General features: G+C 41.1%; 1 protein-coding gene across 1 annotated transcript in view; it reads left to right on the top strand.

The window, feature by feature from the left end:
* The window catches only part of LOC311114787 (talin-2-like), a 116,326-nt gene that overhangs the window by 34,107 nt on the left and 69,906 nt on the right, over positions 1–12,313 (top strand). The window contains exon 2 of the mRNA XM_084190025.1: positions 7,115–7,162. The gene's annotated coding sequence lies outside the window, so the exon portion shown is untranslated. The remainder of the gene's footprint in view (positions 1–7,114; positions 7,163–12,313) is intronic.

Raw genomic sequence — 12,313 nt, forward strand, 5'->3', positions numbered from 1 at the left:
GTGCCATGACATAACGAGTTTTGATCAATCATGGAAATAAAAGTGCTGAAAACAATTTGTCTCCATATTTAAAAAGAAGATGGAGAACAAGCTATTAAGGAAAAATACTGAAGTTTTGGTGCAGGTACAGCCGACTAGTGCAAAAATAATATCCCGACATGTATTATTTATTTTATTCCCTGATCACTAGAACTCTACACCAGTATGAGCTCTGATGTTTGTCAATGACGAGATAAAGGATTGCGTAATGTCAATTCTGTTTCCTGTAAACTTAATTCCTCGAATTTTGACCCCAATTCCTGGAATGCATGACCAACTGTTTTTAATTTTTTGTTTATACATTTCTTTGTTGTTTTTAACAGGCTTTTGACTAAATGGATCAGGTCCCCAGTAACTCCATATTGGACTACAGACTACACTAGCCTATCACGTTTCAGTGATGCATAGGCCAGTATAGCCATAGACATGACCTCATTGAATACTGCATAATTCTCCTGGTTCTACAACAATGGAAGGATTATGCTGCCCTTGTCTGCTTCTGTACAATAATTTAAGAACAAACAAGAGCCATATGTTCTAGCATAACGACTATTACTGAACCAAGTTTAATGTAATATCAATGTATGATGGTTAATTTAATTATGGAATTCTACACTGGGCCGACCCCACACAGGGATGTGTTCCAGATGCTAAATGTATCTCAGACAAGGATGTTGTACCTACAGGGCCTTCAGGAAATATTCGTACCCCTCGACTTATTCCACATTCTGTTGCGCTACGGCCTGAATTCAAAATGGATTAAATCAATATTTCAGTTTTCTCACCCATGAACTCACAATACCCAATAATGACAAAGTGAAAACATGTTTTTAGAAATGGTTGCTAATTTATTGAAAAATGACATTCAGAAATATCTCATTTACATAAGTATTCACACCCCTGGGTCAATACATGTTAGAATCAACTTTGGTAGCAATTACAGCTGTGAGTCTTTATGGGTAAGTCTTTAAGAGCTTTGCACAGCCGGATTTTACAAGATTTGCCCAGTATTCTTTTCGAAATTATTCCAGCTCAAATTCATTGTTGATCATTGCTAGACAACCGTTTTCAAGTCTTGCCGTAGATTTAAGTCAAAACTGTAATTTGGGCCACTCGGTAACATTCACTGACTTCTTGGTAAGCAACTCCAATGTAGATTTTAGTTATTGTCCTGGTGAAAGGTGACTTAATCTCCCAGTGTCTGGTGGAAAGCAGACTGAAATCCTTTTTTTTATCCTGAAAACTCCCTAGTCCTTGCCGATGACAAGCATACCCATGCTTGACAAAATGAAGTGGTACTCGGTGATATGTTGTGTTGGATTTGCCCCAAACAATGCTTTTTATTCAGGATATTAATTTGACTTTGGTGCCTTATTGCAAACAGGATGCATGTCTTGTTTGCAGGCAGGCAGGCAGGCCAGTGATACAAAATCTCAATTTTTTAATTCAGCCTGTAACACAACAGAATGTCAAAGGTCAAGGGGTGTGAATACTTTCTGAAGGCACTGTAAGTCTATATAACAGTCACTGTTAGAACCTTAAAGGAATAGTTCTTTTTTACAACCAAATCTCTATTTTTGATATAAATGACATTATAGAAGGGTTCAGACACCTTTTTTTGTGATTTCATGTTTTTGAAAAAACATGAACAAGGGTTCCAAAAACACCCCAATACGTCCATCTACAAATGGCAACGCTCTCAGTATAGTGATGCAGGTCGTTAGATGTTGTACACATGAAATTGTGTCAATCCGAACTTTATCCGCAACGTTACTTTCCCTTTTTCGTGACTCGACCTGTTTCCCCTATCCAGCTGTTCCATTGTCTGTGTAGCCTGCTGCTACAGGTAACTGCCAAAATAAAGGAAACGCCAACATAGTGTCTTAATAGGGCGTTGGCCTACCACGAGCTGCCAGAAAAGCTTCAATGCACCTTGGCATAGATTCTACAAGTGTCTGGAACTTCCTGTGTGGAAGCACCCCATGCTTTCAATATACTTTGTATCCCTCATTTACTTAAGTTTTTCCTTTATTTTGGCAGTTACCTGTAGAATGGACCAAGGTATCGCTTGAGTCACAACAAAATAGAATTGAACGTTGCAGATAAAGTTTGGAATTACTCAATTTCATGTGTACAACATCTAAAGGGCTTGTCATTTTCGGAATGGTTTTCCCTGTTCCCCCTCCTTCTCCCAACAGTAGGGCCTGCTCCCCTCCTTCTCCCGACAGTTGAAGGTGCCGTGCGCAGTTGATAATCACCCCGATAATTGCTTCAACTGAACCTAAACTATACCAACAAGAATTTCACAGGTATAACAACAGATGAAATAAATTAAGTAAAGTATGATGGGGAGAATGGGTGAGTTGATGAACGAGGGGAAGCGAAAGAAGCATAATTATGTAATCACCAATTGTGAATGACGAACAGGGAGGGTCATTGTATTGATCTATTCTAATTATAATCTCAAAATGGTACGTACCCTATATCGGTACACCAAATCAAAGCAGTCTTATCAGTCTACGCTGGCCTACTTGGAGTACACAGTGAGAGTGTGCGTAATTTAAAATGGCAAGAAGACCAAGACCAATGGATGCACATGCTGCGTTAGCGTTCATACAAAATCTGAATGAAAATTACTCTGATGGTGGGGAAGAAATGAATGACATCTGATTGTTCTTCTTCTTGTTCTCTTACTTATTTTTTATCTTTTTTTGTTTTCTTTTTTTTTTTGGAGGGGGGGGCAATGTTCTAGTGTTAATCAGACTGTTGTTGAAAGTGAATGGGAGTGGTGAGAGAATAGTGTTAAATTGGGATACCATAGAGTGCTGCTTTATTAAAAAGCTATTTTCACCGCTGGCTGGTATGTTTCCCCTGGCACCACATTGTCTGCAGGGCCCGCAGTCGGTCCAACTTGCTGTATGAAAAACAGTGGAAATAGTTGACAAATGAAGCCCAACAATGGAGTCATGTCGTGCATTGTTACTCCTCAGATTGCAGTGGTGATATGACCCTGTTTGCCCCACCTCTACAACCCTCCAGGGAATGAGATGGTGTTCCCACCAAAGATTACCCTACACTTTCTGAAAGCAGGATTTCGTTAAATGTAATCAAATCAGCCAAAGATGCCAACTACTCCCGAGTGGAGCAGCGTTCTAAGGCACTGCATCTCAGTGCTAGAGGCGTCACTACAGACCCTGGTTCGATCCCGGGCTGTATCACAACTGACTTGCCTATTTTTAAATAAAGGTTAAAAAATAAAACAAAAAATAGAAGTTACAACCATCTCTTTCAAATCAAAGCACCTAGGCTACCTGTTGACCGACTCTTCCGTACTGTACACTATCAAGGTAGGGACATTTCTGTAGGCTTCATCAGGGTGGAGTTTTGAACGCTGTATCAAGCACAATTTAGTTTTTATCCCCAAACCTCTGGGGCTTTAGAATAACGAATGACAGGAATGCAGGTGTCTTTCATGTAGTACAGATGCAGGATATTCATTTGACCATTTTCTCACTGTAGGAAAATAATCCTGCAGCAACAGGAAATGTGGATTATAATTAATGGCAATTTACAGTGAGGGGAAAAAAGTATTTGATCCCCTGCTGATTTTGTACGTTTGCCCACTGACAAAGACATGATCAGTCTATAATTTTAATGGTAAGTTTATATGAACAGTGAGAGACAGAATAACAACAAAAAATCCAGGGTATTTCCCTCATTAAAATGCAAATCAATTTATAAAATTTTTGTTTTTCTGGATTCTTTTGTTATTCTGTCTCTCACTGTTCAAATAAACCTACCATTAAAATTATAGACTTATCATTTCTTTGTCAGTGGGCAAACGTACAAAATCAGCAGGGGATCAAATGCTTTTTTCCCTCACTGTATGTGGGGGTTGATACATTTTTAGTTAGGGCAAATCGAGTCTGACATTTTAAAGTGGAAATTACAAACTTTAGAAACCCTTTTAAACCTTAAATACGCTACAAGTTTGAATTTCCTGCAACAGGGTGATCAAATTAACATCCCACATCTGTACATAAGGTTCTTCTCTATCTTCTCTATCAGTCTCATTCAGCATTCACAATATTTATTTAGCTGAAGCCTGAGCTGATCAATTAATTATCACCTCATTCTTTCATTTTCCAGGTATTCATAGCCTTTAGTAAGTGAGAAAAACTGATTTTCAGAAATGGAACCCTATAGTCTATTGTGCACTACTTTATTTGCAGGAAACAGTAGTGCACTATAAAGTAAAATGGGGTGCCATTTCAGAAGCAACCATGGTTAGGTGGACACTATGTTGAGGGGGCTTATGATGCCTAGGTTGCTGGAGTACAGTACATCCCATCTCTCTTTACAGTGCCTTGCAAAAGTATTCATCCCCCTTGGCATTTTTCCTATTTTGTTGCATTACAACCTGTAATTTAAATTGATTTTTATTTGGATTTCATGTAATGGACATCTACAAAATAGTCCAAATTGGTGAAGTGAAATGAAAAAAATAACTTGTTTAAAAAAATTCTAAAAAATAAATAGCGGAAAAGTGGTGCGTGCATATGTATTCACCCCCTTTGCTATGAAGCCCCTAAATAAGATCTGGTGCAACCAAGTCACATAATTAGTTAGATTGCACACAGGTGGACTTTATTTAAGTGTCACATGATCTGTCACATGATCTCAGTATATAGACACCTGTTCTGAAAGGCCCCAGAGTCTGCAACACCACTAAGCAAGGGGCACCACCAAGCAAGCGTCACCATAAAGACCAAGGAGCTCTCCAAACAGGTCAGGGACAAAGTTGTGGAGAAGTACAGATCAGGGTTTGGTTATAAAAAATTATCTGAAACTTTTAACATCCCACGGAGCACCATTAAATCCATTATAAACAAATGGAAAGAATATGACACCACAACAAACCTGCCAAGAGAGGGCCGCCCACCAAAACTCACGAACCAGGCAAGGAGGGCATTAATCAGAGAGGCAACAAAGAGACCAAAGATAACCCTGAAGGAGCTGCAAAGCTCCACAGCGGAGATTGGAGTATCTGTCCATAGGACCACTTTAAGCCGTACACTCCACAGAGCTGGGCTTTACGGAAGAATGGGCAGAAAAAAGTCATTGCTTAAAGAAAAAAAGAAGCAAACACATTTGGTGTTCGCCAAAAGCCATGTGGGAGACTCCCCAAACATATGGAAGAAGGTACTCTGGTCAGATGAGACAAACATTTTGCTTTTTTGCCATCAAGGAAAACCCAACACCTCTCATCACCCCGAGAACACCATCCCCACAGTGAAGCATGGTGGTGGCGGCATCATGCTGTGGGGATGTTTTTCATCGGCAGGGAAACTGGTCAGAATTGATGGAATGATGGATGGCGCTAAATTCTTGAGGGAAACCTGTTTCAGTCTTCCAGAGATTTGAGACTGGGATGGAGGTTCACCTTCCAGCAGGACAATGACCGTAAGCATACTGCTAAAGCAACACTGGAGTGGTTAATGGGGAAACATTTAAATGTCTTGGAATGGCCTAGTCAAAGCCCAGACATCAATCCAATTGAGAACCTGTGGTATGACTTACAGATTGCTGTACACCAGCGCAACCCATCCAACTTGAAGGAGCTGGAGCAGTTTTGCCTTGAAGAATGGGCAAAAATCCCAGTGGCTAGATGTGCCAAGCTTATAGAGACATACCCCAAGAGACTTGCAGCTGTAATTGTTGCAAAAGGTTGCTCTACAAAGTATTGACTCGCTCAAGTTTTCTTTTTTTTGTTTGTTTTTGTTTGAAGATGCAAAATATTTTTTATTGTGAAACAAAGTCGTAGGCATGTTGTGTAAATGAAATGATACAAACCCCCCAAAAATCAATTTTAATTCCAGGTTGTAAGTCAACAAAATAGGAAAAAGGCCAAGGGGGGTGAATACTTTCGCATGCTACTGTATGTAGTGTTGTGGTGTCTCTCTTGTCGTGATGTGTGTGTTGTCCTATATTTTTTATTTTTAATCCCAACCCCCGTCCCCGCAGGAGGCCTTTTGCCTTTTGGTAGGCCGTCATTGTAAATAACAATTTGTTCTCAACTGTCTTGCCTAGTTAAATAAATGAAAAATAAATAATCTCACCCCCATCTGAGAAGCAGGTCTGTTTCATTTCCTCGTCACTATATTGACATTGGTGCTCTTTTCCACAGTTTCTGTCCTCACTTGCTGTGACTGGACTTCTTGTCTCCTGACTGTATTTTACTGCGTCTCAGAGGAGTTTCAGAAATGACTGTGATGTGCTGTAGATCCATTACCAGAAGAAACCTAAAACCGACCTATCGGCCGCGCCTCTGGCAGTTTTGTTTGAATTGAGCTCATTTGGCTTTCAGAATTGGGTCTTTCAGGATGTTGGTGCTAGCCATGCTAGCGTTAAAATCCACACATCAGCAGTGTTTCAGGTTGTGGGGGTTAGCCCCCATAGAGTTAAAAGCTGAGGTGTGCAATCGAAGTAATGATGAGTAAGCAGGTGATCAAATTCACAACAGATATTAGTTACAATGTCCAGTGCCCCTTGTTATCTTTCAGCTGAATGCAGCAGTTTGATTTGACCTCCTTTTTCACTTCCTCCTGAATTAGTTTTCTTTGCTCCTCGGGCTATCCTTGAAAACTGACATTTGAGTATGATCTTGTGTTATATGAATTGACTGTCATGCCCTTAGGTGTCTCTGCTTTTCAATGTATTCTGTTTTGTAGTGACCTGAGGTTTGATTCCTATTAAGTAATGGTCATTCATTTAACCAGCCATAGTGTCCTGATTGTTAGCTGATGGATAATTATCCGACACGTTCAACAGTGTCTTCATTCTCAAGCACTGCCTATTAAAGAATGACATATGGGGTACTGCAAATAATCAGGGCCAATAAATATCTAGTTGTGAACATTCCGCCTCTTAGTAGCATCATTATGGGATAATAATGAACTAGTTTAGTAAAGCTGCTAACATGTGGGATACATTCATCTGTTATGTATTGTTCTTGAAACCTCTTTATATTTGATCTCTGTACGCATTATCTCATGAGTTTTCTTTTTCTTTTCAGCTGTGAATATCTGCAGATATCCTAGGCTGCATTACCCTCAGCAATAAGGTAAGACACTGAATATTTTAGAGATTATGAAGATTATTGTTTTAAAATCAAAGCTTCAGAAACATGGTTCATACCTTTCATTAAATGGCATCTCCATCTCCAAACATTTGCAAAGAATATACTTAGAAGTATAGTTTTCCTATGCTTCCAGACTTGTAAAGCCACAAAGTGGCATATATTATTGTTCATGTCATAGGGGTGTACGTGAGTGTTGTTTAAACACTACATGACATCCGTACCTTTAATCCCGTCACCGTTGGTGGCCCCAGGAGTGTCACGTTTGTATAGTCAGAGGGTAGTTATGCAAAGAATGGCCCGAACATTGCCTGGTTGCCTAGGAGACCTGTGGAAGTGGAGGGTAAAAGAGTGAGTGGAAAGAGTTAACAGAGCATAGCAGGAAGGCAGTCCAGATCTCTCCCTCTCTCAGCCCTCTCTCCCTCCCAGCTCTCTTTTTCTCTCTTTCTGCATGTTTCTCTCTCCATGCCCACCCCTCTCGATGGCTGACTATTTCATATGCACACTCAGACTTGTTCTGTATCTCTCTGCAAACACACCCACACTACACTCCCCCATGTTCTCCACTTGTGCTTGGTGATATTCGCTGTGTAGCGGCAGAGTTTGTGGTAATAGTTTGTTGTAATAGTTTGTTCCTGCTAGCTGACTGTGTTAATAGTTCAGTCCTGCTAGCTGACTGGTAATAGTTCGGTCCTGCTAGCTGACTGGTAATAGTTTGTTCCTGCTAGCTGACTGTGGTAATAGTTTGTTCCTGCTAGCTGACTGTGGTAATAGTTCGGTCCTGCTAGCTGACTGTGGTAATAGTTTGTTCCTGCTAGCTGACTGTGGTAATAGTTCGGTCCTGCTAGCTGACTGGTAATAGTTTGTTCCTGCTAGCTGACTGTGGTAATAGTTTGTTCCTGCTAGCTGACTGTGGTAATAGTTTGGTCCTGCTAGCTGACTGTGGTAATAGTTTGGTCCTGCTAGCTGACTGTGGTAATAGTTCAGTCCTGCTAGCTGACTGTGGTAATAGTTCAGTCCTGCTAGCTGACTGTGGTAATAGTTTGTTCCTGCTAGCTGACTGTGGTAATAGTTTGTTCCTGCTAACTGACTGTGGTAATAGTTTGTTCCTGCTAGCTGACTGTAGTAATAGTTTGTTCCTGCTAGCTGACTGTGGTAATAGTTCGGTCCTGCTAGCTGACTGGTAATAGTTTGTTCCTGCTAGCTGACTGTGGTAATAGTTTGTTCCTGCTAGCTGACTGTGGTAATAGTTCGGTCCTGCTAGCTGACTGTGGTAATAGTTTGTTCCTGCTAGCTGACTGTGGTAATAGTTCGGTCCTGCTAGCTGACTGGTAATAGTTTGTTCCTGCTAGCTGACTGTGGTAATAGTTTGTTCCTGCTAGCTGACTGTGGTAATAGTTTGGTCCTGCTAGCTGACTGTGGTAATAGTTCGGTCCTGCTAGCTGACTGTGGTAATAGTTCAGTCCTGCTAGCTGACTGTGGTAATAGTTCAGTCCTGCTAGCTGACTGTGGTAATAGTTTGTTCCTGCTAGCTGACTGTGGTAATAGTTTGTTCCTGCTAACTGACTGTGGTAATAGTTTGTTCCTGCTAGCTGACTGTAGTAATAGTTTGTTCCTGCTAGCTGACTGTAGTAATAGTTTGTTCCTGCTAGCTGACTGTGGTAATAGTTTGTTCCTGCTAGCTGACTGTGGTAATAGTTTGTTCCTGCTAGCTGACTGTGGTAATAGTTTGTTCCTGCTAGCTGACTGGTAATAGTTTGTTCCTGCTAGCTGACTGTGGTAATAGTTTGTTCCTGCTAGCTGACTGCGGTAATAGTTTGTTCCTGCTAGCTGACTGTGGTAATAGTTTGTTCCTGCTAGCTGACTGTGGTAATAGTTTGTTCCTGCTAGCTGACTGTGGTAATAGTTCGTTCCTGCTAGCTGACTGTGGTAATAGTTCGGTCCTGCTAGCTGACTGTGGTAATAGTTCGGTCCTGCTAGCTGACTGTGGTAATAGTTCGGTCCTGCTAGCTGACTGTGGTAATAGTTCAGTCCTGCTAGCTGACTGTGGTAATAGTTCAGTCCTGCTAGCTGACTGTGGTAATAGTTTGTTCCTGCTAGCTGACTGTGGTAATAGTTTGTTCCTGCTAGCTGACTGTGGTAATAGTTTGTTCCTGCTAGCTGACTGTAGGAATAGTTTGTTCCTGCTAGCTGACTGTAGTAATAGTTTGTTCCTGCTAGCTGACTGTGGTAATAGTTTGTTCCTGCTAGCTGACTGTGGTAATAGTTTGTTCCTGCTAGCTGACTGTGGTAATAGTTTGTTCCTGCTAGCTGACTGGTAATAGTTTGTTCCTGCTAGCTGACTGTGGTAATAGTTTGTTCCTGCTAGCTGACTGTGGTAATAGTTTGTTCCTGCTAGCTGACTGTGGTAATAGTTTGTTCCTGCTAGCTGACTGTGGTAATAGTTTGTTCCTGCTAGCTGACTGTGGTAATAGTTTGTTCCTGCTAGCTGACTGTGGTAATAGTTTGTTCCTGCTAGCTGACTGTGGTAATAGTTTGTTCCTGCTAGCTGACTGTGGTAATAGTTCGGTCCTGCTAGCTGACTGTGGTAATAGTTTGTTCCTGCTAGCTGACTGTGGTAATAGTTTGTTCCTGCTAGCTGACTGTGGTAATAGTTTGTTCCTGCTAGCTGACTTTGGTAATAGTTTGTTCCTGCTAGCTGACTGCGGTAATAGTTTGTTCCTGCTAGCTGACTGTGGTAATAGTTTGTTCCTGCTAGCTGACTGTGGAAATAGTTTGGTCCTGCTTGCTGACTGTGGTAATAGTTTGTTCCTGCTAGCTGACTGTGGTAATAGTCAGCAGCCAGCCTCCACACACACTAGGAGGAGAGGAGAGCTGTGTAGCTGGGGCTGTGGACTGCAGCCCTGCGTGTTTGTACTTTTGTTTCTCCATGGCTGTGGGTGCTGTACTTCAATGCTGACTCTACAACTGGTTTCACAGAGCAATTAACTCTCTCTGGATGTATGGTGCTCACAGTGCTCAGCTACTCGATGCGACTTGATTCTGAAATGAGTTGGAGGAGCTGTGGGTATCTGAGTTTTTCTGAGATGAATGAAGTCCTAGGGTTATATGAAAGATTTAATTTGGAACCCTATTCAAGCCTTTGCTTCGCTGGCGAGCTACGTGGTATGTTTAAAGACATACATGCTAAGTTTAGGAGTAGAGCGGGGATAAAATGGTTCTAGACATGTATAGCCAAATGATCTATATTACACCTCTGTTTTCCCCCACTGTGTGTCGTTAATACCATCTCCACAGCAGTGGTTGCTGTGTTGTGTGGGTCATTAGCATTGTGGCTGGTGGTCTGAGGGAGAAAGGGAAAGAGGGGAAACTAGGGAAGTATAAATATGCCGGCTGTCATCAGCACACTGCTGAGTGTCCTATCCTCTGGTACCAATAAGGGAAATGTTCACTTAGACCTCGCTAATGGATCTCAATGACCTTCTCATCTCTGTCAACTAAAGTCCTGCTGATGTTCTCTCGTAACTCTCTGTGGTGTCCACTCCAGTCATGGTCAATCAGTGAAGCATCATGGGTAGAGAATAGGTCTGTTCTGTCCCTGTTTCTCCTGAGGGCATCAGCTCTCAGGGCTAATGGATCACTTATTGAACTATTACCATAATAGTAGCAGATATTTTGTGGTTGAGAAAACATTATTCTAGAAAACCATAGTGAAGGTTGTTTCTTCATTTATGAATCACTTTACACATGCATACACACACACACACACACACACACACACACACACACACACACACGAGTACAGTTCAGTTGCCTTCATTTCCACAGTTTATAGATCTGGAATAGTAGTTAATCATCTTGAGAAGGAATGCTCAGTAAAAAGAACTGGAGCGACTGGAGCCAATTGTGTGGTGAGACTGGACTCAGATGAGTGGCCATCTTTCCTGTTTGGTTTTGCCTGCATTCGTAGATAAGTAATCAACGTTGTGCCTTGGATATCTGGCAAGTTTGGCTGTGTGAGATGTTTGTTGGTGCTCGGCTACAGCATAATCACTACGGGCAAATATCTGTATGGAAAGACTTGTAAAGGTTGTTTTCAATCAAGATGAGGACTGCACTGTTGCTTGGGTTGTACTTTGCCCTAGTTTTCATATTTGAAGCTATTGTACTATCAGCTAAATGTTTATTTCATTTCTGTTTTAATTATTTTTTTGTAATTTAGCAGACACTCTTATCCAGAGCGACTTTCAGTAGTGAGTGCATACATTTTTCATACTTTTTTTCTCTACTGGTCCCCTCTGTACTGGTCCCCCGTGGGAATCGAACCCACAACCCTGGCGTTGCAAGCGCCATGCTCTACCAACTGAGCCACTTGGGACTGTTTCACTGCTATGAATCCCGTTGTGCCTCTTTTGTGCGCTCGGTCCCCTTGCGATGAATGAAAAGCCTAGTTTGTACGATGCTTTGGGATCATTTCATTACTTCTCAATTAGGCATAAGTAATTTACTTTCGTCATGGCGATATTCAATGTTAGAAGCATATTTTCTGGCTTATTTCCACAGCCAGGAGAAATTGATATCCTAATAGCTTCTTACAGGTGGTTTGTGTTACACTGTTAGTGTAACAATTTGTGAAAACAGATCCATTCATTAAAATTACTTACAAATGGATAATTACCTAAATATGGGGCATTAGTTGAGCAAGGCAAATTAGTTCTAATTTTCATATTTAGAGCTCTAACCTCTCCTGGGGGAAAGCAGTGGTTTCCTACTCAATCAAATAGTGGTTTCCATAAGCTTTCCAGGATGCTTGGTCGAAAGCGCAGATCTTTAGCTAATTTCCTGCAATTCAATCCATTTTGCTATGGGGTTTTGTACTGTGTATTTATATACTGTATTCTCGACGTAGCTCATTCTAATATTTCTACACTGTACATTGTATTTAAGTTGCACTGTTTATACACACCGCATATTTATATACTGGATTCTTGACATAGCTCGCTCTAATATATCTACTGCTGTACATATCCATCTTATTATATCTTGTGTAAATTTATCCGGTGTAGATGCAGATAGATTGCATTAGGATTATTTTTGCAGTGCTATTTGGGTTGTTAATTGGATTTGTTCTGACAT

This window comes from Coregonus lavaretus (assembly GCF_964263955.1).
Source record: "Coregonus lavaretus genome assembly, contig: HAP1_SCAFFOLD_467, whole genome shotgun sequence".
NCBI lineage: Eukaryota > Metazoa > Chordata > Actinopteri > Salmoniformes > Salmonidae > Coregonus > Coregonus lavaretus.